General features: G+C 45.6%; 1 pseudogene; it reads right to left on the bottom strand.

Moving 5' to 3' along the window:
* Positions 1-24436: 24436 nt before the first annotated feature.
* On the bottom strand, positions 24437-26613 carry LOC102917307 (sodium- and chloride-dependent creatine transporter 1 pseudogene; annotated as a pseudogene).
* Positions 26614-27636: the final 1023 nt, after the last annotated feature.

Here is a 27636-nt window from a genome sequence, read left to right as displayed (position 1 = left end):
GCAGGAAGACTAAGCTTCCCTCCCCAGCAGCACATAAACCCGGCACGAGGCTTAGTGAGTGGCCCAGCTGTGATCCAGCACACAGGAGCTAGGGGCTGAGGATCGGGAGTTCAAGGCTGTCTTCAGCTACATAGAAAGTTTGAGTTTGAGGCTAACCTGGCATACATGAGAACCATCTACGAGGGAGAGAGAGAGAGAGAGAGAGAGAGAGAGAGAGAGAGAGAGAGAGAGAGAGAGAGAGAGAGAGAGAGAGAGAGAGAGACTGAGACTCACCAATTTTACTAGGGACCAATCATCTCAGCTCTGGGGATAAAATGCCCATTTATTGGGAGAGCAGAAAGCAGGGCTCTGGCCAAAAGCACTTTGTCTTCAACAGCAACTTTTAATCCCTTTGTCTGGAGAGTGAAATCAGTTCCCAGAACACCGAGGTTATTAATAACTTTGGGACCTTTTCCCAGTCTCCGAATCAATTGGCAGAAGTCTCTGGTTATCCACTCCTGGATGCTCCTGCTATTTAGAGTCAGGAAGTGACTCTCTCCTCAAGAACCTGTACTGATTTTTATCCTGCTTGGAGCTGTGCAGTGACCCCGGCCCCCTGCATACCTCACCCCACAAGGAGGCCCTGCCTGACCTTGAGGTTTCTTGCAGAAGCTAAGTGTGTGGCTGTGTCTTTGTTTCTACAGTCTCCTGGGAAGTCCAGTGTGCGCCTCCCTTCTTACACGGCTCCTCACTGCCAAGTGCAGTTCAGAGTGTTGACGGGGAACCAGGGAGCTGGCCCAATTTAGACTGAGGTCACTTTGAGCTGGCTCCTCCCTTCGTGCTGGGCGCAGGCTTCCTGGCTTCCTGGTCATCTGCTGGGCAGGTCCTATGCAGGGCTGCGGTCTCAATCTGGGGTCCTTGTGTGGACATTTCTTCCAGAGAAACTGACCGGGGAGCAGCATAAGTGCTTGTCTTTCAGAGGGCACCTTCTCCTCTCCATCTCTTCTGTCATCCTTCCCGAGGGCCCAGCCATGCCCATGCTCCCCCAGAATCTCACTGCAGCCCCTCTGGTCCTCACCTGCTTTCTCAGCTTCTGCAGACTCACCTCTGCTTACAGCCAAATGGCAGAAGATTGTTCCAGCACCCTAACACTGCTGGGCACAGTGGGACACACAGCAGCCTAACCCTGCTGGGCACAGTGGGGCACACAGGACTCTAGCCACTTCTAGCCAAAGCTGTTGGGTGAGCTGAGAAGTAAATATGAGAGCATGCTGTGGGAAGCCGAGTGGTATGGCCGGAAAGGAAAGGGACTTGCATTAAGGGTAGCATCACTGCAGCCTGGGGAATGACTCAGTAAAGAGCTTTCTGCATGAGCTTGAGGACCTGAGCTCAGATCCACAGCACTCGTGTAAAAGCCGGGCACAGCTCCTCGCTTCCCCACGCTGGGGAGGCACACATAGAAACATGTCTGGGCTTGCTGGCCGGATACTCTAGGCAAGTCGCTGGGCTCCAGTTTCAGTGAGAGACCCTGTCTCAATAAAACGGAGGGCTCAACTAGAAAAATGCTTGCCCCACTTGCTCATGACCGTGTTATTCCAGTTCCAGAGGATCCATTGGCTTCTGCAGGCACTGCATGCACAGGATGCTCAGACACACATGTATCATACACATACAATAAAAATAAATAATAAATGTAAGCCAATAAGGTAAAGAGTATTGAGGAAGATATCTGACATCTACATTATTTCTGGTCCCTAATTTACACACACACACACACACACACACACACACACACATGAACATGAACATGAATATACATATTATACATACCACACACGCATGCTTTCGTGCATGCAAACAGACAAGAAGTGTGGTACTGTGGCTCTCCAGCACCAACCTCATCTTTCTCTCGAGAATTCTGCTTCCTGTCCACCAGATAGCATCAAAGCTTCATCCATCCCTCACTCTGAGCCCACATCAATTTTTCTGTACATCTTTCACTGTGGTAAACTGTACCTGAGTTTGCCATCTCAACCTTTTTTATTCTTTCTTTTATTTTTTTTAAGACAAGGTCTCAATAATCAATTCCTAGCTCAAGCTACCCATGAACTCCTGACTCCTCTAGCTTCACCTCCTGAAAGACCCCCGCTCCATTATGAGGACATGGGGCTTTGGGCCAATAAAATGCGCCCCCCCCCCCATAACTTAGCCTAAGAAACACCATTCTAATGGAATCAGAAAAACAGGAGTTCACAGCCATAGCCAGCCACCCGGCCTTGACAGAGATAGCTATGGCCAGCCATTCAGCCTTGAGAGAGATAACTGTGGTCGGCGGCCTTGGGAGAAAGACAGTTGAGTCGAATCAGGATATTTTATGGCTGGCCCCCTGGCCTTGAGGAATAAGCAACTGGCCTGGACAAGGCCAAATCAGCCACACACATACGACCCCAAGTTCACCCTGGCCTTCTTTGAAACAACCAATAGAGACCCTGTAACTATGCTTCTCGCTTCTGTAACTGCGCCTCTGCCCCTGGGATCCCATAAAAAGTCCCCCTTGCCCTAAGAAGGCGCGCAAGTCCTCCAAGAGACTTCGCCCCAGGTACCTGGTCTAAATAAACCCTCTTGCTTTTGCATCTGATCTGTGGTTTTGGTGTGTTCCTTGGGTTTGGGGTCTCTCCCGGAGGAAGATCTCAGCCGGGGGTCTTTCACTCCCAAGTACTGGCATTATAGGTGTGTGCATACTACTGTGTTAGTTACTGTGTTATTGCTGTAAAGAGAAACTATGACCAAGGCAGCTTATAAAAGAAAGTGTTTCATTTGGGGTTTGTGTACGGTTTCAGAGGGCTAGTCCATGACCACAATGGACTGGTAGTCCTGGGTGCTAAAGAAAGCAGACTGAGCAAGCTATGAAGAGCAAGCCAGGAAGTAGCATTCCCCCATGGCCTCTGCATCAGCTCCTGCCTCCAGGTTCCTGCCCTGTTTGAGCTCCTGTCCTGACTTCTCGCAATAGACTGTGATATGTAAGCCAAATAAACTCTTTCCTCCCCATATTGCTTTGGTGATGGCGATTCATTACAGCACTAGACACGGTAAGACAACCACTAAGCCATCCCTGCAGTCTGTGCTCTATTATTTATTTATCTTGAATTTATCTTAGATTTATTTAATTTTATGTGCATGAGTATTTTGCCTGCATGCATGTACATGCACCATGTATATGCCTGGTTACCACGAAGGTCCAAAGAGGGCATCGGATCCCCTGAAGCTGAAGTTACAGATGGTTGTAAGCTCCTAAGTAGTTGGAAGGTGGGCTTATACGTCTGATTTTTCAGCCTCCACCTCTCAAATGCTGTGATTAATGGTATGAAACACCACACTTGGTTTATGGGGTGCTGGGGATTGACCCTGGTTTTGTGCATGTTAGGCAAGTGCTCTACCAACTGAGCTACAGCCTCAGTTTAACTCACCAGTGCACATGATTTGCCACCTGGGCCAGTGCCAGTTTGGAGCTGTGGATTCAGAAAGTGTACTAACGGGAGAAAATGTTCTCATCGAAGATAAAAGCAATACCAGTCAGACAAGGCAGCATGTCCTCTCTCTAGCCTTCCACCCATTCTCAAAAAGAGAATTGGCAGTGGGGCCAGATGCCTGCATTGCTGGTGAGAGTGGATGCTGGCTGACACTTTGGAGAAGCATGTTTTCAGTAAATATCAAGAATGCATTCGGGGGCTGGACAGATGCCTGAGCGGTTAAGAGCACTGGCTGCTCTTCCAGAGGACCCAGGTTCAATTCCCAGAACTCATATGGCAGCTCAAGACTGTAACTCCAGTTCCAAGGCTTCTGACACCTTCACACAGGCATACATAAAGGCAAAGCACCAGTGCACATAAAATAAAAAATAGATACATAAATAAATAAAAAGAATGCATTTGTACCTTCTGCAACCCAAGGCAAGAATTCCAAATAGAAGAGATACTTCTTTACCAAGATACTTGGGTTCAGGGTTGTTATTTATTTTTGAGACAGGGCCTATGGCCTGGAACTTGTCATGTAGAGCAAGCAGGTGGGCAGATCTCTGTAGGTAGAGAAACAGAGACTAAGGCAACTTTGCAAAGAAAAGAAGAAAATTCGGAGATCTGCCTGTCTCTGCTTCCCGGTGCTGGGATGACAGGCATTTGTCACCATGCCTGGCTCTGATTTTTTTTCCCCCCCACTATTGTTGGGTGTCAGAGTGGGATGTGTGTGCCACTTAGAATGTATGGAGGTCAGAGGACGGCTTTGGGGAGTGTGCTTGTTGAGGCAGGGCCTCTCTTGTGGCTTCTGCTGTGCTGTGTGCTCTGGCCTCACTGGCCCAGGAGACGGGCCATTTTCTGTTTGCCACCACCCATCTCACCTTAGCAGTCCTTGGATTACAGATGCAGCCACCACATCTGGCTCTTGTGGCTTCTGTGGGTTGGGCTCAGGTCATCAGTCTTGGGCAGCAAGTAATTTTACTGGGTGAGCCATCTTGCTGGACCTATTTTTATTTATTTACCTAGAGATAGGATCTCACTCCTGGTAATAATCCAAACACCTAATTAGAGGAGAATAATGATTTGTGGAAAGTTTGTTATGATACATGGTTGAGTAACTGTTGGTGAAATCAGGGTAAACTGCTTAACCCAGTCTTCATTACTGGGCTTGATGAGGGCTGCAAACCCAGACACACTGCAGTTTTAGAGGAGGAAGTTACCGGTCCAGGTGGTTGAGCATTCACCAGTCTGACAGGAAGAACTGTTAACAAAGAAGAGGCTTTGACTGATGCCACCAGCTTCACAATCTGTGGATGAAATTCTAAACCATCTTATTAAATAAGAAACACAGAGCCAATACAGAGTTAAAAGCCCAAGAGGTCAGAGCACTAGCGAAGAGCCTTTAGCTTACCAGCTGCTTCCGTCCTTCCCTGAGAAAGAGATCTACTTCCTCTGTGTCTGTATTTTTATTGCCTTTCTGTTCTGCCTTCTCATTGGTTCTAAACCCAACCACATGACTTCTTCGTCACTGCCTGTCTATACAGACCTCCAGGTCTCTATGGTTGGTACTGGGATTAAAGGTGTGTGTCACCAAGCTGGCTGTGTCCTTGACCACAGACTCTGCCTGCCATGTGATCGGATTAAGAGCATGTGCTACCGCTGCCAGACTTCTGCTAAATGGCTTGCTATTAGCTCTGACCCCCAGGCAACTTTATTAACATACAAATAAAATCACATTTTAGCACAAATAAAATATCACCATAACAACCAGAACTCAGGATTCCCAAATGTAGCGGCCAGCCACCTCAGTCAGGTTTATAAAGACAAACAACACAGTTACAGTTTTATCTTCTTCCTGTGCAAGCAGAAGGTCATCTCCCAGAAAACAAGCTTTTATTTACAAAGGCAGAAACAGCAGTTGACCTTATAAACCTATTGCCATGCAAAAGCAACAGTTTTGTTAAAATTGTACAAGACTGGGCAATTACAAAAATCAACCTTTAACAGCCCTGCACATTTGGAAGTACAATTTTGCTTTATAGTTCTCTTAAGCACGGAAAATTTAAACTTTTAAACATAAAATTAGTCATCACAGGACAAAGTGCCAGTTTAATGCCAGCCATCCCTGCATGATGGGGCAGAGGAAGTTTTATATACTTATACATATATATGATATATATATGATATATATATATGTGATATATATATATATATACACACACAGTGTAGTAGTAGTAGTAGTAGTAGTAGTAGTAGTAGTAGTAGTAGTATATAAATTGTCTATTATACCAGTGTTAGGGTCCCAGAGAAGCCCCCAAGAAAGACCAACAGTCATGTATGCATGAGCAAGAGCATTGATTGTTTCCAACAGGTTGGGGTGGCAAATATCGACCCCAGAGGGAGGTTGCAAGCTCCTTTTAAGCAGAGTTAGGGGAATTCCAGGGAGGAGGGATTAATCTGGAGCTGATTGGTGGGAGGCTCGAGTGGTTAGGGACCTTCCAGCTACAGGGTAGGAAAAGCTATCTTTAGCCAGCAGAAGGCTGGGGGGGGGGGAGTTCCTGCTGAGCCAGCAGAAGGCGGGGGGGGGGGGGGGGGGATTCCTGTTGAGGCAGCAGAAGGCTGGGGGGTGCCTGCTGATTGGTTGCCCCTGAGTTGTGGTCTTCCTGAGAACTGCTTGCTCAGTTCTAGCCAGTTCCAGTAAATTGAAACTAAGGCCTGGTCCCTGGCAGAGCTGTTAGAAACCTGTCATGGCTCTGGTCTGGTTCCCCAGCCCTCTCAACCAGACTATGTTAATAATTAGAAAACCAAGAACAAGCCAGTTATACTTTGTTAGTCAATAATATTGTTGGTTTGGTATGGAGATCTTGCTTAGAAATGGGGGGAGGGCCCAGGTATGGTGACACAGATCTGTCATCCTAGCACTGAGGAAGCTGAGTCAGGAGGTGGAATGGGGTAGCTGTTCTAGCTTTGCCCAGGAAGTACCACCCCATTGAGGCTTCTGGGAACTGTCACACCTATGAGGCAGGCCCGAGACAGGAACCCTTAAGACCTGAGATCTGGATGTGCTGGCTCTCTTGGTTCCTGGATCCTGGACACTGGAGGTAGACCAAGCAGAGTTCTCCAAAAAACACTGCTGGACTGCACTCCACCTTTCCGGGACCCTGTAACCGATCCCTTTACTTGTAAGTTACCCGACAAAATTAACCTCCCTTTTAACTTGTGGAGTTGCCTTTATACTTCCACAAATAAGGAGGATTTGCCAAGTTCCAAGCCAGGGCTACATACTGAGACCCTGTCTCAAACAGTCACACACACACACACACACACACACACACACACACACACACACACGTAATAAATTGAGAAAATAAAATGAAAGAAATATAATTGGGTTCCACAATGATAGAGCCCTTGACTTGTTCACTGTTCAGCTCTTGTTCCATCTCCTCCAGCACTGAAAAGAAAAGAGACAGAGTGGCAGTTTTTCATCCCAGCCCTACCTGCCAGCCCCTTGTCGGCCTCCCATGCCACACTACCTGTGAGAGCTGAATTATGGCTCATCAGGTAAAGCATTTGGCTCAAGGTTGCTAGTCTGAGTTCCAGCCCCAGAGCCTACCTCCAATAGGGAGAAGAAATGAAGGAAAGAAGCTCCCCAAGTCTTTCTTTCTCCAGCTCCACCCCACTCTCAGTAAAGTGCTTTCATAAAGAAATAGATAGCATTCCTACCTAGGAAGAGGAGGAGACTGAGGGTTAAAAGAGATTGGGGTCCAGAAAGCTTGTCCTGAGGAGTTTGAGCATTACTCATTCTCGTGGGTAAGAGTGTTGAGGAGCGGTTATCTCTGCAACTGAAACATCCCATCCTGCAGGAAAGCTCCTTTAAGCAGGAAGGAAAACATCTCAAAATAGCTTCAGGAAGTCCCTGAAACCAACCAGATTCACTAGGCCCCTCCCTGGGAAGCTGAGAGGCAAAGCAGACTGAGAGGAGAAAAGCTGGACTCTCAGAGACCAGCTGCCTGGAAGGAAAAACCAGCCTAGCTTCCTGGAAGTGTCTTAGACCACAGTGTCTTGGAAAGGGCACTCTCCACTCTGTTGAGCTGCCTGCAGGCAGTGCAGTGTGCTCCAGGTTCCCAGCTTTGGGAGCTGTCACCCATGCTGGGATGGGCCTCGGTGATGCAGCTGTCTGTGAGTCATTTCTGCTCCTGTAAGTAACCCCTCACCCATACTCCTGTAAGTAACCCCAATAAAACTCATTGGTTCACCAAGGTGGACTTTGGTGGTAACTGCACTTCGGTCTGTCAAGGGTTCCCAATCTGGGATGAGTAGAGAGGTGTTCTGACTCCCCAGGAATAGTTTTGTCCCACAGCACAGAGGGATCTGAAGTTTTGGATTCCAGGCATACCTCAGTTCACACAGTGCCCAAGCTGCCTGTGCACTAGTCCTCTCCCTCACTCTAGCCAGCTCTCTTTTCCCTCTCTCTCTACCCCTCCCTCATTCTCTCTCTCTCTAAAGATTGATTTATTTTTATTTTATGTGTATGACTGATTTTGCTCTCAGGTATGTATGTGTACCATGTGCATGCCTGGTGCTCCCTGGAACTGAAGTTACAAATAGTTGTGAGCTGCCAAGTGGGTGTTGGTAGCCAAACCCAGGTCCATGTTCTTAACAAGTGAGCCATCTCTCCATCCCTCCCTGAAAAAAATTATGAATTTATGTGTGTGTATCTGAGTGTGGGTTTATGAATGTGAGAGCAGTGCCCTCAGAGGCCAGAAGAAAGCATTAGATCCCCTGGATCTAGAGTCACAGCAGGTGACCCACCTAATGTAGGTGTTGGGAACCAAACTCAGGTCTTCTGCAAGAATAGCAAGTTGCTCTTAACCGCTGAGCCATCTCTCCAGCCTCAAATTTATTTTATTTTTATTCAAGTGTATGCACGTGTGTATCTGCTTGTTTGTTTTTGAGAGAGGGTTTCTCTGTGAAACAGTCCAGTCCTGGCTGTCCTGGAATTCACTTTGTAGACCAGGTTGGCCTCTGCCTCCCTAGTGCTGCTGGCATTAAAGGCGTGTGCCACCACTGCCCCCTGTACGTGTGTATCTGTATGTGTGTATGCACATGTGAATGTGGGTGCCTGAGGAGACTAGAAGTGTTAGGTCCCTCTGCCTGGAACAGTCAGTTATGGGACACCTGAAGATGGTTCTTGGAATTGAACTCTGATGCTCTGAAAGAGCAATGCTTGCTCTTAACAGCTGAGCCTTCCAGCCATCTGTCCAGCGCTGTTCTTTTCCTTGTATTTTGAAACAGTTTCTTTGTGTACTCCTGGCTTTCTGAGACTTACTCTATAGACCAGGCTTAAAGGTGTTGCGCAGTTCTGAAGGGAAAGGTATCCTGGCAGCCTGCAGCCAAGGAATACCCAAAGTCACACCAAACAGCAAACCTCCTAGAAGAGAGTTATTGGGACAGACACAAGAGGGTGGCTGCCCCTGCTCAGGTGAGAAGCAGTGGGGAAGTGAATAGGAGGCACGCTTTAGGGTTTCTCGTGTGTGTGTGTGTGTGTGTGTGTGTGTGTGTGTGTGTGTGTGTGTGTGAAGATTGGTGGGATTTCAAGTCCTGAGCTTGGGTCAAACTCAGGGATTGGTGGATTTTCAAAACCCAGAAGTTAGCTAGGAGTTTTTACCCTACAAGGCTGGCCTTCAATTCAGAGATCCACTTTCCTCTGCCTCCCAAGTGTTGGGATTAAAGGAGTGTGCCATCACACCTGGCTTTCTTTTTTTCTTTTTTTCTTAAAACCGAGTCTCATTTTGCCCAAGCTGGCCTTAGACTCAATGTGTAGCCAAGGACGCCCTGAACTTCTGATCTTCCTGCCTCTGCCACACCTGGCATTACAAGTATGCACTATGATGGTCTTTTAAAAAAAAAATTTATTACGTTTATTAACTGATTGTGTTTGTGCAGAGGTCAGCCTGCTGGAATTCTCTTCTTTCATCATCAATCCTGGTGGCAAGATCATCGGCTGGCTGAGCCATCTCACTGATTGGGATGGACCCCAGGGCTTCATGAATGTGTGGGGCAAACACTCTGTCCACTGAGTCATATCCGCAGCTCTCTGTTGTGTGGGAATGACTCTGACCTCCTTCTAGCTCCAGGAACCTCAGTGAGCTGTTTACCCAGCACTCCAGGAGTGAATGTATTAAGTAAACAAGTGGAAATGACTGGTTCTTCAGGCTCCACCACGGTCTATGGCTTGCTTTTCCTGTCTACCTCCCAGGATAGGCTAGACACTAAGCCTTTCTGAGGCCTTGGAGAGAGCAGTGTGGCTTTGCTTATTCATCTGTACACCCACCCGTTCATTCAACTTGTGTTTACAGAGCACCTGCTATATGCGGGAACTATTCTAGGCATCTGGGAGTTAGTGGTCAGCACAGTAGTCAAACCTCTGCCTTTGTGAGATTTCATCATGTGCTGGAGATAGATGCCACAAAATAAATGAGGGACTGTGTCGGGACTTGGATAGGACCAGAACATACTTTGGGAAAAATAGATGTGGGGTACTTTATTAAGTAGGATGATTGGGAAAGTCTTTTGTGAGCTGGGCAAAGACCTGTAGGAAGGACAGAGCAGGCCATGGTGGAAACCAGTAGAAGAGCATGCCGGAGCAGACGCATCCAGTACCAGTCAGTTTTGAATTTCAGATGAATGTTAAATGCTTTCTCAGGTACCGGGGAGAAGACTCAAGTGCTGAAGTCTGTGGACTTGACTTGGTCCCCCAGATCCCATGGAAAAGGCCAAGGATCTCTGGAGATCCAAGGTTCGTATGTCTTCCACAGTAAGGAGGTTGGGGCTGGCTGATTGCTCGGGTAAAGACACTTGCTGCCAAGCCTGGAGCCTGAGAACCTGCATTCCATCCCCAGGATCCAGAGATGGTGGCGGGAAAGAGTCACCTCTCCCATGCTGACCTCTGACCCCACGTGCACATGTACTCCTTAATGTGAGTCTCAAACATTACCTAAGATGCTTATACAAAAAATCATCCAAAATTCAAAGAAAAAAAATTTGAGGGAGACAGGGCATTATTGTTTTTACCCTGGCTGCCCTGGAACTAGCTCTGTAGACCAGGCTGGCCTCAACCTCACAGAAATCCACCTGTCTCTGTCTTTAATCCCAGGTGCTGGGATTAAAGGTGTGTGCCACCATCACCCGGCTCGAAATTTAAATTGTGATTTGAATGTTTTCTTTTTTTTTTAATTTTGAATAGTTTCTTAGAATGGGAATATCTGACTACTGTCATTTGAGAAACATCCAACAAAAAGTTCAGATAAATAATAAGGAAGCTGGATGCAGTGGTTCCTGCCTGTGACTCCAGAACTTGGGTGGGTAAGGAAGGCAAGTCACAGAGCTTGTGCTACACAGTGAGTTCTGTGAGATCCTGTCTCAAAAGTAAAACAGCAACACAGACTGGAGACGCAGCTCAGTTGACAGAGTGCTTGCCTAGTGTGCATGATGCTGAGTCCCATCCCAGCACTGTAGGAAAGTCCAGCTGCTGGTGTCCGGCTGTGGTCCCAGCACTCAGGAGGTGGAGGAAGTTCAACATATATATATCAAGCTTGAGGACGGTATATGTATAGCCCCTGTCTCAAAAAAAAAAAAAAAAGCAAATAGAAAAGTTTTTGTTGTTTGTTTTATTATTTATTTGAGACAGTGTCTCATATAGCCCTGGCAGGCCTTGAGCTCACTAGGTAGCTGAGGCTGGCCTTGACCTCCTGATTCTCCCAGGGCTACCTTCCTGTGCAGTGGGCTACAGGCATAGGCCACGGCACTGGGGTTAAGAGGCATTCTTTAAGGAATAACACACATGGAAAAGCCAGCCTAAAAAACAACTGCAAGCCTACACCCTCTGAGGTAATCGTGACTAAACCCGAGCTGCCCCTCCTTTTTTGTGAGCAGGCACCTCTGTGCTGTTTTCCCAGGGCAGTCCCAACAGTGACAAATGGGGTGTCTTCAGTCCACAGGGATCTGTTCTCTCACGGTGCCGGTTACAGGATGAAGATGAAGGCGTCACCTGGGCCCCACCCTCTCTGAAGACTCTAGGCAAGAACCCCACTGTTTCTGTAGCTCCAGTGGCCACAGGCATTCCCTGGCTCCTGGCAGCACAATGCCAGTCTGTGACCCCATTGCTGCATCATGTTGTCTGGGTCCAAATTAAACTGTGTGAGTCATTGGATGACAGCATGCAGGAGTCCAGGATGACTTCAACCCAACGGATACCAAGTCCCATTCCTAAATAAGGTCACATTCCCGGATCCTGGGGATTAGGGCTTTGATGTATTTTTCTTGGGAACACAATTCAATCTGCAGCACTCAGTGCCAAGGACACCAAGCCATCTTTGTTTTGGGAATGTAACAACTTCTTTTGGTGGGGGAAGACTTGGGGAGGTGCTTCAGTGGGTAAGAACATGTCCTGTGCAAGCTGGAGGACCTGAGTGTGAATTTGCAGCACTCAAGGACCAGATGTGGCCATTCGAGCCTGTACCATCAGTGTTGGGAGAAGCGGGGAGGCATATGGCTGGGACTTGCTGGCCACTACTCTAGCCAGAAGAAAAGGGAACTCCGTGTTCAGTGAGCAAGCCTGTTTTGAGAAAGGAAGTGGATCTGGGTGTGCACACTTTTAATCCCTGCACCTGGAGGGGTGGTTTGACATAGGCAGGTAGATCACTGAGTTCAAGTCCAGCCTGGTCTACATAGATACTGGACAACCAGGGCTACATAGTGAGACACTATCTCAAATCTCTTCCTCAAAAAAAAAAACCAAAAAACAAAAAACAAACAAACAAAAAATGGTAAAGAAAGTGGAACGTTCAATGGTGGAGCTTATGCTTCGAGTTCCTTCTTGGGCATCAAAACAGACAAAAACCCTTACTAAAGAGCTACCATAATTGAAATTATATGATGCTGGCTTAAAGATAGACAGAGGATACTTGAAGCCCTATTCTTGCCTTCAAGTATATATACACACAGAGAGATATCATACACACACACACACACACACACACACACACACACACACACACACACACACACACACATCCCTTGGATGAAGACACAGTATACTTCCAGCATTCCAGAAATCTACATCCTATCCCATCCCAGTCATTACTGCAGTGTTTGGGAATCCTCCAAGGGACCTTGATTTCTATCATCAATTGTAATTCATGGGTTCCCACGACGTCCCTCAGTTACAGTAACTGAGTAGAACTCACAGAGCAGCTAAAAACTGCCATCCTCAAGGCTGTGGTTTATCACTTGGTAGATGCAGATCCATCTAGACACCGGAAGAGGAATGTGAGGCTCAGTCCAGGAGCCTTCAGGCCGCCTGCTCTGGCTTCCAGTTGTCTGCACATCAACCTCTGCAAGTGACAATATATGATGGCGCATGTCAAGTATTACCAACCAAGAGAGCTTACCTGAACCATGTCAAGGACTTCTCTAGGCCTTGGTCTTGTAGACATGCCTGTTACATACAGGCCTGACCCGAGGATCTGGTCTCACCAGAGAAAAGCAGGAACTGTGACCTGCTTCTTTCCTGGTTGTACTGACAGTCTGGTTAAAAATGAACTGAGCACTGGTGTATGAGTTTATTTGATTTTTCTCAATTCTATCCCTGTCTGTCTGTCCTTAAGGCAGCATCATCTTAGTTCAATTGTGGTAGCTCTGTAGTGAGGGGTTTTGTCTGTTTGGGAACCTTAAGCACATGTCTGCCAGTGAACTGGAGGGGCTTGGCTTAGTTTTGAAGTTAGCAACCGTAAATTAGCAACCGTGAATCTCCTAACTCTGTTCTTTACTTCTAGGAGTGTTTGGGGTTTCTTGGTGCTTTGCATTCTCATATTAATTTTTGAAACAGTTTTCTAATTTCATCAAAGAAGCTGGCCTGGATTTTGATGGGGATTGCTTTGACTTTGTAGATAAACCCAGAGATCTTGACACATGGTGTCTTTTCATTAAGTTTTGCATTGCCTTCCTTCACCAGTGTTTACCTCGTTTACTTCTTTTTTTTTTTTTTGTTTGTTTGTTTGTTTTTAGGTTCTCTGTGTAGCTCTGGGTGTCCTGGAACTCACTCTGTAGCCCAGGCTGGCCTCTAACTCACAGAGATCCACCTGCCTCTGCCTCCTGAGTACTGGGATCAAAGGTGTGCGCCATCACCCAGCCCTCGTGTACTTCTTTTATTAAACATGATCTTAAGTGTTAGTTGCTTTGATCCTATTACAAGCAAAATGTAGGGGCCGAGGAATTGGCTCAGTGGGTAAAGTGCTTCTTGCACAAACATGAGGACCCAAGTTTGAATCGCCAGCACCCACGGCAGCATGCGTCTATAACCCCAGAACTGGGGGAGGGGAGCAGAGACAGATCTTGGGGCTTCGTTGGCTAGTCTAGTCCAAAGGACAAGCTCCAAGTTCACTGAGAGACCTTGTCTCAAAACATAAGATGGAGGCTGAGGAAGACAATGTTGATTTCTGGCCTTCACACGTGTGCACACACATCATATGCATATACACATGTATACACAACACACACAGTACAATAGATGTTCTGATCTGTATAGTTTCCTAAGAAGAGGATGTTGCAAAGATTCCAGGTGGTTTTGTGGCTAGGACTTCAAAGAGTGAGTTGTCAAATTAAGTCCTAAGACTATCAGGACAAAGCCTGAATGACCAGTTTTGGTCATTCAGACCAGAAATGTCTAGTTTTCAGTCTATCACTAGCCAGGGGTAAAGACCATGTACATCTCTGAGCTGCTCTGGCCTTTAGCCTCCTCATAGTGAAATCAGTGTGGGAAACACTCTCTGTCAGGGCTTCTATTGCTGTGATGAAACACCATGATCAAAAGCAACTCGGGAAGGAAAGGGTTTATTTCATCTTATGTTCTAGGTAACAGTTCATCACGGAGTGAGGTCAGGGCATGAGGTCAGAGTGATGCAGAGGTCACGGAGGAGTGCTGCTCACTGGCTTGGTCTTGTGACTTACCTGGGCCTGAACCCAGGACCACCAACCCAGGGATGACACCTCCTACAGTGAGCTGGTTCCTCCTACATCCATCAAGAAAACACACCACAGGTTTGTCCATAGGCCAATCTGGGGGGAGGGAGGGCATTTTTCACAGTTGAGGTTCCCTTTTATAAAATGACTCTAGCTGTGTCAAGCTGACAAAACCAGCCAGCATGGGGACTAAATGCCATGTATTTGTTTTCTCCATATAACTGATTTTATGACAGAATTTGAAATTCTGTCAAAAAGTTCTTTGGTCCCTTTACCTGTAATTTTTTTAAAACTTTTTTTAAAAGATTATTTATTTATTATGTATATAGTGTTCTGCCTGCATGTATGTCTGCAAGCCAGAAGAGGGCACAAGATCTCATTACAGATGGTTGTGAGCCACCATGTGGGTGCTGGGAATTGAACTCAGGACCTCTGGAAGAACAGCCAGTGCTCTTAACCTCTGAGCCATCTCTCCAACCCCTGCCTGTAATTGTTTTAATGATTTTTTAAATATATATTGTTGGACAATGGTTTTTTTTTTTTTGAGACTGGGTTTCTCTGTGTAACAATCCTGACTGTCCTTGAACTCACTGAGATCCACCTGCCTCTGCCTCCCAAGGGCTGGCATTAAAGGTGTGCGCCACCACCGCCCGACCACCTGTAATGTTTATCAAACTGGTTGAACAAACAGACACTGGTGATCCCCGTTTGAGAAGCTAGGTTTTTCATACACTGAGGGAGATGTGTGAAGAGTTTGATGACCTCACTGACATCAGGGAGAAGTGCTGGCTGAGGATTTGGATATAGACTAATGAATGCTGTCTTTGTAGCTTATACTAGTAGTTGTCTGTTGGTTATATAGTAAAATTCTGTAATACAAAATTTTGTTTGGGGGAGAGGCTGAAGAGGCCTCACCACTCCCTGAAGAGGTAAGGGCATTTCATGGAGGAAGGAGGGACATTTTCTCCAGTGGTGTTCAGGCTTTTGAAAATAACCCCTTACCCATGCTCCCCTAATGACACTCACTGGGTCAGAGACTCATGCACAGGTACACACAGACATGACAGGAGAGGGTAAGAACCAGCATGCGGAGCCGGGCGGTGGTGGCGCACGCCTTTAATCCCAGCACTTGGGAGGCAGAGGCAGGCGGATCTCTGTGAGTTCGAGGCCAGCCTGGTCTCCAAAGCGAGTTCCAGGAAAGGCGCAAAGCTACACAGAGAAACCCTGTCTCGAAAAACCAAAAAAAAAAAAAAAAAAAAAAAAAAAAGAACCAGCACGTGGGGGGGGGGGGGGGGACACGGGGGGACGGAAGATGAATATGACCGAAGAACATTTGATGCATAAGTGGAAGAGTCATAATGTGTATTAGAAGTGTCATAATGAATGTACTAGATTGTATAATTAAATACAGGTAATTAAATATGCTAATAACAACTTGAAAATGTGTTTCTGCTTTTCTCTTGGTTAGTACTGGAAGCATCTAATTTGTTTTCTGAGACTTGGAAAATATTTTTGTTTAAATTGAGATGTGTTATTGATAGACAAGGAGGGAGCCATTGATTTAAAATGCTCTGTCGCCCAGAATCAGAATATGGTCCCTGAACCTCTCTTCCGCTCCTCTCCCTTGGACAGAAAGCCAAGAAGCCGTGCTGTGGATTCCTGCCCTTTGAAGCTGCTAGAGAAATTTCCAGTCTATTCAGTACCAGGCTCCATACACACCAAACCAGAGGCTTATATTAATTATAAATGCTTGGCTGATGGCTCAAACTTATTACTAGCTAACTCTCATATTTAAATTAACCTATATTTCTTATCTATGCTTTGCCACGTGGTTCGTGGCTTGTTACCTCATTTTCTACATGTCTTGCTTCCTCGGCAGCTGGCTGACTGGCGTCTGCCCCAACTCTGCCCTTCTTCATCTCTGTCTTCAGTTTGATTGTACTGCCTAACCTTATTCTGACTCACCATTGGTTAAGCAGCTTTATTATCAACCAGTGAGAGCAACACATACTCACAGCATACAGAAGGACAGACCACAGCACTCATCCCTGGGTTTTAAGAGAACGCCCCCCCCCCAGGGTATATTATGCTCCTTCTAATGTGATATATAGTTCTTCATAATTCCTGCCCACCTCAAGGCCCATCATGGCCCCCATGGCCACTAGGCTCTGCCTCTTAATAAAGATTATTTTGAAGGGTAATGGTCTGTTTCCTTTTCGACCAGTCTGCTCTCATAATTTGTTATAGCAGTAGCATCTCACTTTCAGAATCTACACAAATATAAAGTATTAAGTTCAGTAAGGTCAGAGATACAAACCTGCTTGCTAGGTTCAAGAGTTTGTCTCAGAAATTACATGTTGGAAACAACTGAAGTCAATTTAATTCACATGGTGTTTGAACCCAAGAAATGAGGTAGGCAATGTAGGAGGGTTCAATATTACACAGTTAATGGTAGGCAGAATGCCTGATCTTGGGTAAGTTACAATAACAATGCTTTGTGGTAGAGCAGTGGTTCTCAACCTTTCTGATGCTGTGACCCTTTAATACAGTTCCTCATGTTGTGGTGACCCCCCAACAATAAAATTATGGTGTCTCTTCACAGCAACAGAAGATTGACTAAAACACTCTCTCTCTTTCCCTCCCTCCTGTCTTTATCTTTATCTTTATCTTTCTCGCTCTCCCTTTCTCCTCCTGTTTTCAAGACAGAGTTTCATGTATCCTAGGCTAGCCTCCAACTGACTATGTAGCTGAACATGACCTTAAACTCCTGATTATACTTGTACTTCCAGAGTGCTGATATTGCAGCCCATTACCTCTATACCCAGTTGATGCTGTACTCCGATCAAACCCAAGGCTTCCAACTGAGCTACATTCTTCAGCCCAACCATCCCCTTTTAAAAATAAATATCTACCCTCAGGTGTTTTATTCTTGAAAACTGACTAATACCCACAGATTGGTCATTTGGCTAGGTGTGCATTTGCAAGCTATCATGGACCAGTGTGACCTGGGAGACTTCACTGATAGCATTCAAAAGGGAATCCCCAAATTTATTTTCTGGTACTGTACTTAGTCCTCCCTAGATATAGAGGATGGTCTTAAAAACATCTGGAAAATTGTGTCTCACAGGTAATGTTTAGAAGGCTTATTCAGGGCTGGAGGTGTGGCCTTGAGTAGAGTGCTTGTCTAGCATTCATGAAGCTTTGATTTCCATCTTTGGACACACACACACACACACACACACACACACACACATCTGCCTGTAGATCCAACTGAATTTGTCACACTTCTTACAAAAGAACTCTTTTTTATTGTATATTGTTTTTATTTATTAATTTATTTTTATTATTTTTATTTTATGTACATTGGGGTTTTCTTGCATGCATGTCTGTATGAGGGTGTCAGAACCAGAGTCACAGTTGTGAGCAGCCATGTAGGTGGTGGGAATTGAACCCAGGCCCTCTGGAAGAATAGCCAGTGCTCTTAACCACTGAGCCATCTCTCCAGCCCCCAAAGAAGTTTTTTAAATGACTTTGTTTGTTACTGAGATGTGGGTTTTGTGACACGGGTTTCACTAGTTATGACAGTGTAAAAAGTAGAGCTGTCCTCTCCATTAAAGGTGAGGTGGCCTTGGCGTAGTGCCTAGGCCAAATGAGGATCACTTGGTGTGCTGACATCGATGGGGGCATTTTGCAAATCGGCTAGCTCTCAGGTAACTCTTACTCAAGTGTCTAATGCGTCTGCTGGTTGAGGAAAAGGCACCTTTACTGTCTTCTTCAGCAGGTGGTGCCTGCTAGGTAAGTCACGTTCTAGAGACAGAGCCAGGGTGTGGTTATGAGGGTGATTTAGCAAGCTGGTTTGCAATCTCCCGTTTCATCATTGGCAGTGACATGCCCCACCTCTGCTGGCATCTTACAGGCTCATGACTCCTTTGGCAAAGACACTTTCTGTCCTGCAAGTGATAAAAACCTAGACTCCACATAGGCCTTGACACAGAAGTCAGAAGTATATATGTACTGCTCTTCCAGAATTTTAATTTCTCTGGGCATAAAGTAGTTTTCACTGAGCCTCTAATCTAGATTATTAAGGAGGGTAGGATAAGGCTAGATAATTAGATGTTAGTAGCTATTACTGAAGTATTTAGGCTAACCCAGCCTGGAAAAAACTGCCTCACTGAGTCATATGGAGAAAAAGAAATCTTCCTACTTAGTGATCCCCTGTTAGGGTATGGTATAAAAAAAATACTATTAACTTTTTCATGGCTAACTCTAAAAATATGTTTGTGGAATAAAATGAAGACTATGACACACTTGTTTTTAAAAAGAAAATTTAAACATTGATTCATTTAGTGTGTATGCGTGTGCTGTGGCAAGTGAGTGGGGCCAGAGGATAACTAGCAGGGCCCAATTCTCACCTTCCATCACATGGGGCCTGGGGATTGAACTCAGGTCACCAGGATTGTCAGCAAGCACATTTCTCTCCAGCCCGATAAATGCAAACATTATTTAGTTTGTTTTTTGAGACAGAGTTTCTCTGCATAACAGCTCTGGCTAGAACTAGCTCTGTAGACTAGGCTGGCCTTGAACTCAGAGAGATCTGCCTGCTTCTGCCTCGAGTGCTTGGATTAAAGGCACACACCATCACCCTCGCAAACATATTGTTAAGAAGAGAAAATTGCCAGTCATGGTGGTGAAATCCCACACTTGGCAGGTAGCAGCCAGTGAATCTCTAAGTTTGATGTCAGCCTGTTCTACATAACTTGTTCCAGGACAGCCTGGGCTACACAGAGAAACTCTGTCTCGAAAAACCAAACAAAAAGCAGAGAGAGAGAGAGAAGTAAAGCATTGAAGTCCTTAACTATTGCTTGTGAGAATACCAGATGGAGCCTTTAGTCTAGAAGATAGTCAGACCATCCCTGCACAGGTTAAGAATATTGGCACCCTGGGATCCAACAACTTCACTTTCAAGAACATGTCCAAGAAAACTGAAAACACTGGGCTAGAGACATGGCACAATGGTTAAAAGCACTGGCTGTTCTAGAGGACCCCGGTTTGATTCCCAGCACCCACATAGTAGCTCACACCCATCTGTCACTCCAGTTCCAGGGGATCTGACCTCTCTCCTAGCCTCCAAGAGTACCATACACTATACACACATAATGTGCAGATATTCATGTGGGCAAAACACCCATACACATACAATAAACAAACTAGTGGACAGTGGTGGTGCGTGCCTTTAATCCCAGCACTCGGGTGGCAGAGGCAGGCAGATCTCTTGAGTCTGAGACTAGCCTGGTCTGCAAAGTGAGTTCTAGAACAACCAGGGCTGTTACACAGAGAAACTCTGTCAGGGGGGTTGGTTGGGGGGGGGTGAAGAAAAATAAATAAAAACCTGAAAACATATATAATGTAACAATGTTCAAAGCAGCAGTATTCACAACAGCTCAGAAGCAGAACTAATCTGATGTTTTGGATCAATGAAGGGACAAACAATATGTGACACAGTGTTTTACTTGTCAACAAAAAATAATGAGGCTCTCTCTATAGGCCAATTTCAGAGATAAAAAAGCTGACTAGTGGTTACTGAGGATGATCAGGTTGGGAGAAATAGGGAGTGATAATAGATACAGAATTTTTTAACTTTAAGGTTAAATCTATATACTGCTTTTTTTTTTTTTTTTTTTTTTTTTTTGGTTTTTCGAGACAGGATTTCTCTGCGTAGCTTTGCGCCTTTCCTGGAGCTCACTTGGTAGCCCAGGCTAGCCTCGAACTCACAGAGATCCGCCTGGCTCTGCCTCCCGAGTGCTGGGATTAAAGGCATGCACCACCACCGCCCGGCTATATACTGCTTTTAAAAAAAGTTTTACCATGGTATCTTTGACAGCTTGACAGACTATAAACTCACCTGGGAAGAGGATCTTCAGGAGGGATTATCTAGATGGATTTTGCCTCTGGGCATGTCTGTTGGGGACTGCTTCAGTTGTGTTAATTAGAGTGGGAAGACACACCCACCGTGAGTGGTACCCTTCCCTGGGTTAAGTACAGTGATGGTTTGAATGACAATGGCCCCGTAAGCTCACATGTTTGAATACCTGGGCCTCAGTTGGTGGACCTACTTGGGAAGGATTAGGTGTCACTGGGGACTGCAGCTTTGAGATTTCCAGACATTTATGTCATTCCCAGTGTCTCTCTCTGCCTTGTGGTTGTGTCTCAAGACGTGAGCTCTCAGCAACTGCTCCAGCACCATGCCTTCCTGCCTGTTGCCGTGGTCCCGGACATGACCACCATGGACTCTAACCCTCCGAAACTGTAAATCTCAAATAAACACTCCCTTTTATAAATTGCCTTGGTCTTTCTACAGTAACAGAAAAGTAATTCTGACGGGATTAGAACTGTGTAAGTGCAGAGGGAGTAAACATGCAGGTCATTTCTCTGCTCTTGACTGTGGTGTACTCTGACTGGCTCTTTTAAATTCCTGTCAACATCTCTGCTATGGTGGACTATGGCCTAGAATTATTAAAGCTGCTTTTCTGGCAGGACAATTTATCACAACAACAGAAATGAAATTAGCATAAGACTTACTATTGTTTGTTTGACAGGATCTCAGGTAACCTAGGCTGGTCTTGAACTTACTTCATAGCCGAGGATTACCCTGAACTTCTAATCCAGCTGCCTTCCTCTCCAAAGTGCTGGGATTACAAGAATGTACCACTGCACCTGTCTGTAACACAAATCTTAAAAAGGTATTATTAATAAAAAAAAGTCAGAGCCAGATATTGGGGTGAAAGCTGAAAGATCAGAGGAGTAGAACAAGCCAGCCACAAGAACAAGCTAGGAAATCCCAAGAGAGTGAGTTCCTGTTTACTCAGACTGAAAGCCTCTGTGTCCTCACTCAAAAGTGTCTCAGCTGAACTGCTACTAAAAAGCCTCTAGTTCCTGGTCCTCACGCCTTATATACCTTTCTGCTTCCTGCCATTACTTCCTGGGATTAAAGGTCTGTGTGCTTCCCAAGCAAAAACATGAGATCTCAAGTGCTGGGACTTGTATACCACTACCCTTGATTTTGTTTCCAATGTGGCCTTGAATTCATAGAAATCCAGATGGATCTCTGCCTCCTGAGTGATGATAGGATTAAGGGTGTGTGCCAACACTATCTGGCCTCTATGTCTAATCTAGTGGCTGGCTTTGTTCTCTGATCCCCAGGTAAGTTTGTTAAGGTACACATATATCAACCACATTTCCCCTTCTTTGTCTAAAATGATAAAAGAAGGTGATAACTAAGACAAATTATACACAAAAAGTACAATAAGTATATATAATATATACAGTCAAGAATTACATTAACAATCTCTAGTCCATTAATATTTGACAAATTCAAACAAAAAATTCCATTATCCTATCTTGGTGAGTCCAAAATGTTGTGCCTAATGCATGTTCTACCCTAACTTGTATTACCAACCAAAAACTATCTTTTGATGTCTTTCAAACTTATACGCTTTACACCTCTGTAGTGAGTTTCTTTTCTGAATTCATTAACAAGGAAAACTAAAACTATCTAATCTTCAACTCCCTCAATGACCCAAGAAGGAAATAATATTAACTTTGTAATCAGGAAGTGCAAACAAGAGACTTCCAAAAAATGTGAGAAATGACAGAAACAGCTGGTTGCCTAGACAGTCATGCAAAGTCCCTCTGCAATGTTGGGCATTGCATCCACCTTTAGCCTACAGGCCTAGCATATCTGACAGACTCATTTGTGAAGCAGGACTTTCTAAGGGGCCTTCTTCCTTGTCTTGGCAAGGATCAGCAGTCCTTTGTTTTATGTCCTGCTTCTCCATTTTGGATAGCAAACTATCAGTAGTCGAGGCAAAGGCACTTTCTTGTCCAGTGCCTAACTTTTGCCACAATTAAAGTAAACCCCATAAGGAGTTTCTTCGATTCCCATTATTTTCTCTGAAGTAGATTGGTGCTGCCAGGAATAGACATGTCTTATAGTCATAAAGAAAAAAAACTATGTTATTAAAACATCTTAAATGCCATATTTTGTAGAACTCTGAAGTGTTTGAAGATGACCTGTCTATCTAAAATATATCTCTGCTTGACTTAAACAGACCTAATATAACTACAAGTTCAATTGTAATGACTAACTACTAACCTGCATTTCTTTATATCCTAATTAGTTGGTAATAATAACTTTCAAGACTAGCAGTTTGCATTACATTGTTAAATGAACTGTATAGGTACACTACCTTGAACAAGATTAAAAATAGGTGTACAGTATTTTCTAACAAAATCAATCTCAAATTTGTATCAATATACATAATTTATATACAATATACAAAAATCCAATCCAATGTAAAATATTTAAAAGTAGTAGTTGCTTTCTAAAAGTAGATACAATAATCTACCTTTTTAAAAATTTTACCTTTTTATCTTATATCTATATAAGATAAATTAATAAATAATTTTTTCTTTTTCAGAGTAGATTCAATAATCTCTTTATTCTATCATTTCTATGGGTTTTTTAAGAGTACATTCAATAATCTACCTTTTTTCTTTTCATATCTATATCCTCTTTTTTCTTCAGAGTAGATTCAATAATCTACCCTTTTATCCTATTATTTCTATATATTTTTTTGAGTAGATCCAATAATCTACCTCTTATCTATATTCTCTTTTCTTTTTCTTTCTTTTTTTTCAAACAAGAGCCTTGAATTTAATCTCCTTTGTTTAGCTTTTTTTTTCCTTTCCATCATCAGTTAACAACTTGTAACCAACCATCCTAAACAATGACAATTATCCATAACCCACTGAACGACCAAAAACCACCCATCCCACCTCTTGGGAATATGGGCCTAGTGTTCTTAAAATTACTTCTGGCTGTCTAGGAGCGAAGGCATCTTTAGGGGATTCTGAAAAGAAATTGTCAATTCCTGGGAGAGTTAGCTTATCATTTGTTGTCAAGTCTCTGCATAATGAAAAAGTGCAGGGCTTGTCTCAAGTCCTTGCTCAAGTAGTCTGTTAGGCTAGATTATCTCAGCTAGCCATCTGGAAATTATCTTCAGCAGTTTGTAGTCCAAAGCTGATCTTTGGGTGGTGTTTGTCATCTTAGTGGTATTATCATCATCCTGATGAAATCATTGTTGTGGGGTTCTCAGCTAGCCATCTTGAAATTGTTCTGAACAGTTTGTAGTCCAAAGCCCATCTTTGGCTGGTACTAATCAGCTTAATGGCTTTATTATAGTCCATGTGGAATCATTGTTGTGGGATCCCATCATATTTTTGGAGATTTCAAAGTCATTGTTAGGCATGGTCATGGTTCCCGGCAGAAATTTTTTTTGTGTGTGTCTACTCTGTGGTTTGGAGCAATGTTGTAGCTGGAGTTTACTACAGTCCTGCCCAGGCCCACAGCTGCTCAGACTCAAGTAAACACATAGAGGGTTATATTAATTAAAACTGCTTGGCCATTAGCTCAGGCCTACCACTGACTAGCTCTTACACTTAAACTCAGCCCTTTTCTGTTAATCTATACCTTGCCACGTGGCTCATGGCTTACCGGTATCTTTACATGTTGCTTCTCATGGCTGTGGCTAGCAGCACCTTCTGACTCAGCCTTCCTGTTCCCAGAATTCTCCTCTCTCTTTGTCCCGCCTATACTTCCTGCCCAGCTACTGGCCAATCAGCACTTTACTATTAACCAATCAGAGCAACACATTCACAGCATACAGGGTGATATCCACGGCACAATGTCAATTGTGTTTGTGGCAGAACTGTGTCTCACAGCCAGTCCCAAGTTTACAGTACAGTAGGTTCCATTCTTCTTCAAGATATTTTTTGAGGGGGGGGGGGAAGCTGTGATATTCTTGGCATTTTAATAAAAACAGAAAAAGTTATTTTTGTTAACACTCGTGGTGCTTCCTCCCCTTCCCCCAGGCAGACCCCCAAACTGTCAAGGAAAGGCAATCCCCTGGAGGGATTGGAAGAGGCTAAAGCAGGGGCTGCTGTGGCTAACAAAGGATGAGCTGGTGATATGAGCTGGGGGTGCCTGTTACATGACACTCTCCACCATAATGACCTTGCTGCTCTCAGGCACTGGAGTCAGGGTGGTCGGGCCCCTGACATCTGCATCCTGAGCTCTGTACTCCAGGTGGTGGAGGCCCCAGATAGGCTGGGTCAGGTGCTGCCAGTGCTCTTCCATGGTTCCTTTTGCCCTGAGGAGACAACCCAGGAGGTGGAGGGGTACACACAGCACGGAAGAGAGTGCAAAGGCCCAGCCTATGGCTTCTCCCCACCAGGGGTACACATAAGTATTGTTGTAGACCAGCGGCTCGTAGTATACAATGGTGAAGATGAAAATGCCCATGCAGACCAATGGAGTGAAGAAGGACCAGCACCATTTCATCCAGGGGCAAGGCCGGTACCCAGTCATACAGGCAATGTCATCCATGAAGCGGTCAGCTCCATAAACCCAAGCCACCACCACACACTCCCAAAAGGCTTGACAAAGCAGGGTAGTGCCGCTAGCTGAGTAGTAGTCCAACAGCTGGAAGACGTACATCCCGTCATCGGTCACCATGGAGATCAATGACAAAGCAGAGGACACAGCAGAGGGCCACGGAGATCTCCCTTTGGAAACGGAAGTAGTAGGAGGCTGGGGGGAGATCCAGGAGCCCGGTGATGAAGCCCTCCACTCCTACACACTGGCTATCCAGACCGAGCAGCATCAGCATGAAGAAGAACAAGGCAGCCCAGAGTGGGGCCACAGGCATCAGTGTGACAGCCTGTGGGTAGGCAATAAAGGCCAGGCCAGGCCCTGATTCTGCCACCTCAGAGATGTGCACACCCTGCCCTGTGGCCATAAAGCCCAGGATGGAGAAGACCACAAAACCAGCAAAGAAGCTGGTCCCACTGTTGATGAGTGCCAGGATGATGGTATCCTTGTAGCAGCTGTTGTTGAAGCGATTGTACCTGCCTAGGGCTGAGAGGGCCTCCAGGCCGATGGTGTAAGAGAAGAAAACCTGGGTCCAGGCATCTATCCATACCTGAGGGGACCCCACCTTCGACCAATCAGTCTTGAGATAGTAGATGATCCCATCCAGGGCTCCAGGCAGCAGTACCCCTCACACTAGCAGCAAGACGAGGACCACATAGGGGAATGTAGCGGTGAAGTACACGATCTTTCCTGTTGATCTGACCCCCTTCCACACACAGAAGTAGACCAGCACCCAGCAGGCCAGCAGGCATAGGGTCACCTCCCAGTTGAGGGACCCTGGCACCTCCAGCCCCGCAGAGCCTCAGGACTTTGTTCTCCCAGAACTCGATGACAGGGGACCGATGGTCAGCAAGCTGGTCACATGTGAGGTTGGCCAGGCTGGCATTGGCACAGTCTTCACGGCGGTGAAAGATCTCCACACAGTCAGGAGTGGTCCAGGGGTGGCCACACGTGGCCCAGGGTAAAGTGGTGGTGAGTGACTTGACCAGGTAATAAAAGCCCCAGGCCAGCACCAGGATGAGGTAGGTGTTGCAGTAGAAGACCATCACCATGGAGGCATAGCCCAGGCCTTTGAATAGGGGACAGATGTTCCAGACGTTGATGCTGCCGGCCTTCATGAATTGGCCCAGTGAGATTTCCAGGAAGAAAATGGGGATTCCTCCAAGCAGGGCGAACAGGACGTAGGGAATAAGGAACACACCTCCGCCGTTCTTGTAGCACAGGTAGGGAAGCTCCACACGTTACCCAGGCCCACAGCGAAGCCTACGCATGACATGACGAAGTCCATCTGGCGTGTCCAGGTCTGTCGAGGAGGCATGGCAAGGTGGCCGCTGGGCGCCACAAGGCCTGTGGAACCATAGCCCTTGGCCAAGGAACCTTCGGGCTCCGGCTCGATGAGAGGACCCTTCTTTTCGTCACCGGACACGCTATCGATAACCTTGCTTGGCGCTCTTCTTCCCCATGGTCCCTTGGCCCGGAGGCCCGCCGGGGGTCGGATGTCTCAAGGGTGGTGGGCAGTGGGCAGGCAAGGGGCTCTGGCTGCACCTGGAGAGAGGGCCCCGAAAGTGCCAAGTTCTTACCTCTAAGAAATCCTCAGCCTGTTTACTTCCTGTTTACTCACGCCTTATATACCTTAGTGCTTCCTGCCATCACTTCCTGGGATTAAAGATGTGTGGGCCCCTGCAGTGCCGCACACCTTTAATCCCAGCACTCAGGAGGCAGAGGCAGGCGGATCTCTCTGAGTTCCAGGCCAACCTGGGCTACAGAGTGAGTTCCAAAAAAGGTGCAAAGCTACACAGAAATACTCTGTCTTGAAAAACAAAAAACAAACAAACAAAAAAAAAAAACAAAAAAACAAAACAAAAAGAAAAGAAAAGAGAAGAAAAAAGAAAAGAAACGAAAAGAAAAGGTAGGCTGAGCAAGCCAATGGAAGCAAGCCAGTAAGCAGCTCCCTTCCATGGCTTCTGCATCAGTTTCTGCCTCTGGGATCCTGCCGTTTGAGTTCTGTCCTGACTTCCTTCAGGAATGAACAGTGATGTGGAAGTGTAAGACAAATAAACCCTTTCCTCCCCAACTTGCTTTTTGGTCATGGTGTTTTGTTGAAGCAATAGAAACCCTAACTACAACACTGTATTTGTACATTTGTACATTTTGATTTCTGCGTGTGTGTGTGTGTGTGTGTGTGTGTGTGTGTGTGTCCTGGAACCAATCTGTGGATGTGAGGGAAGACTAGTTATTTTGGAATTATTAAATCTTCTGTGTATGTTTATGTGTGTGATGTGCCTGTGTATATTCATGTTCACAGGGCACATGTGCTCAGGTCAGACTTTGCTGGATGTTTTTCTTTTTTTCTTTTGTTTTATTTTTTGTGACAAGGTTTCTCCATGTAGTTTTGGTACCTGTCCGGATCTCACTCTGTAGCCCAGGCTGGCCTCAAACTCACAGAGATCCGCCTGGCTCTGCCTTCCAGGTGCTGGGATTAAAGGTGCGCCACCACTGCCTGGGATGTTTTTCTTGACTCCGTTTTATTCACTGAGGGATGGTCTCTTGAGAACACAGAGGTCACTAATTAGGGTCATCTAGTGAGCCAGCCTTCCCAAGAATGTCATGTCTGAAGTGCTTGGACTGTAA

This window comes from Peromyscus maniculatus, chromosome 11, assembly GCF_049852395.1.
Source record: "Peromyscus maniculatus bairdii isolate BWxNUB_F1_BW_parent chromosome 11, HU_Pman_BW_mat_3.1, whole genome shotgun sequence".
NCBI lineage: Eukaryota > Metazoa > Chordata > Mammalia > Rodentia > Cricetidae > Peromyscus > Peromyscus maniculatus.
The sequence above is the reverse complement of the archived record's forward strand: the minus strand, read 5'-3'. Positions and strand labels throughout refer to the sequence as shown.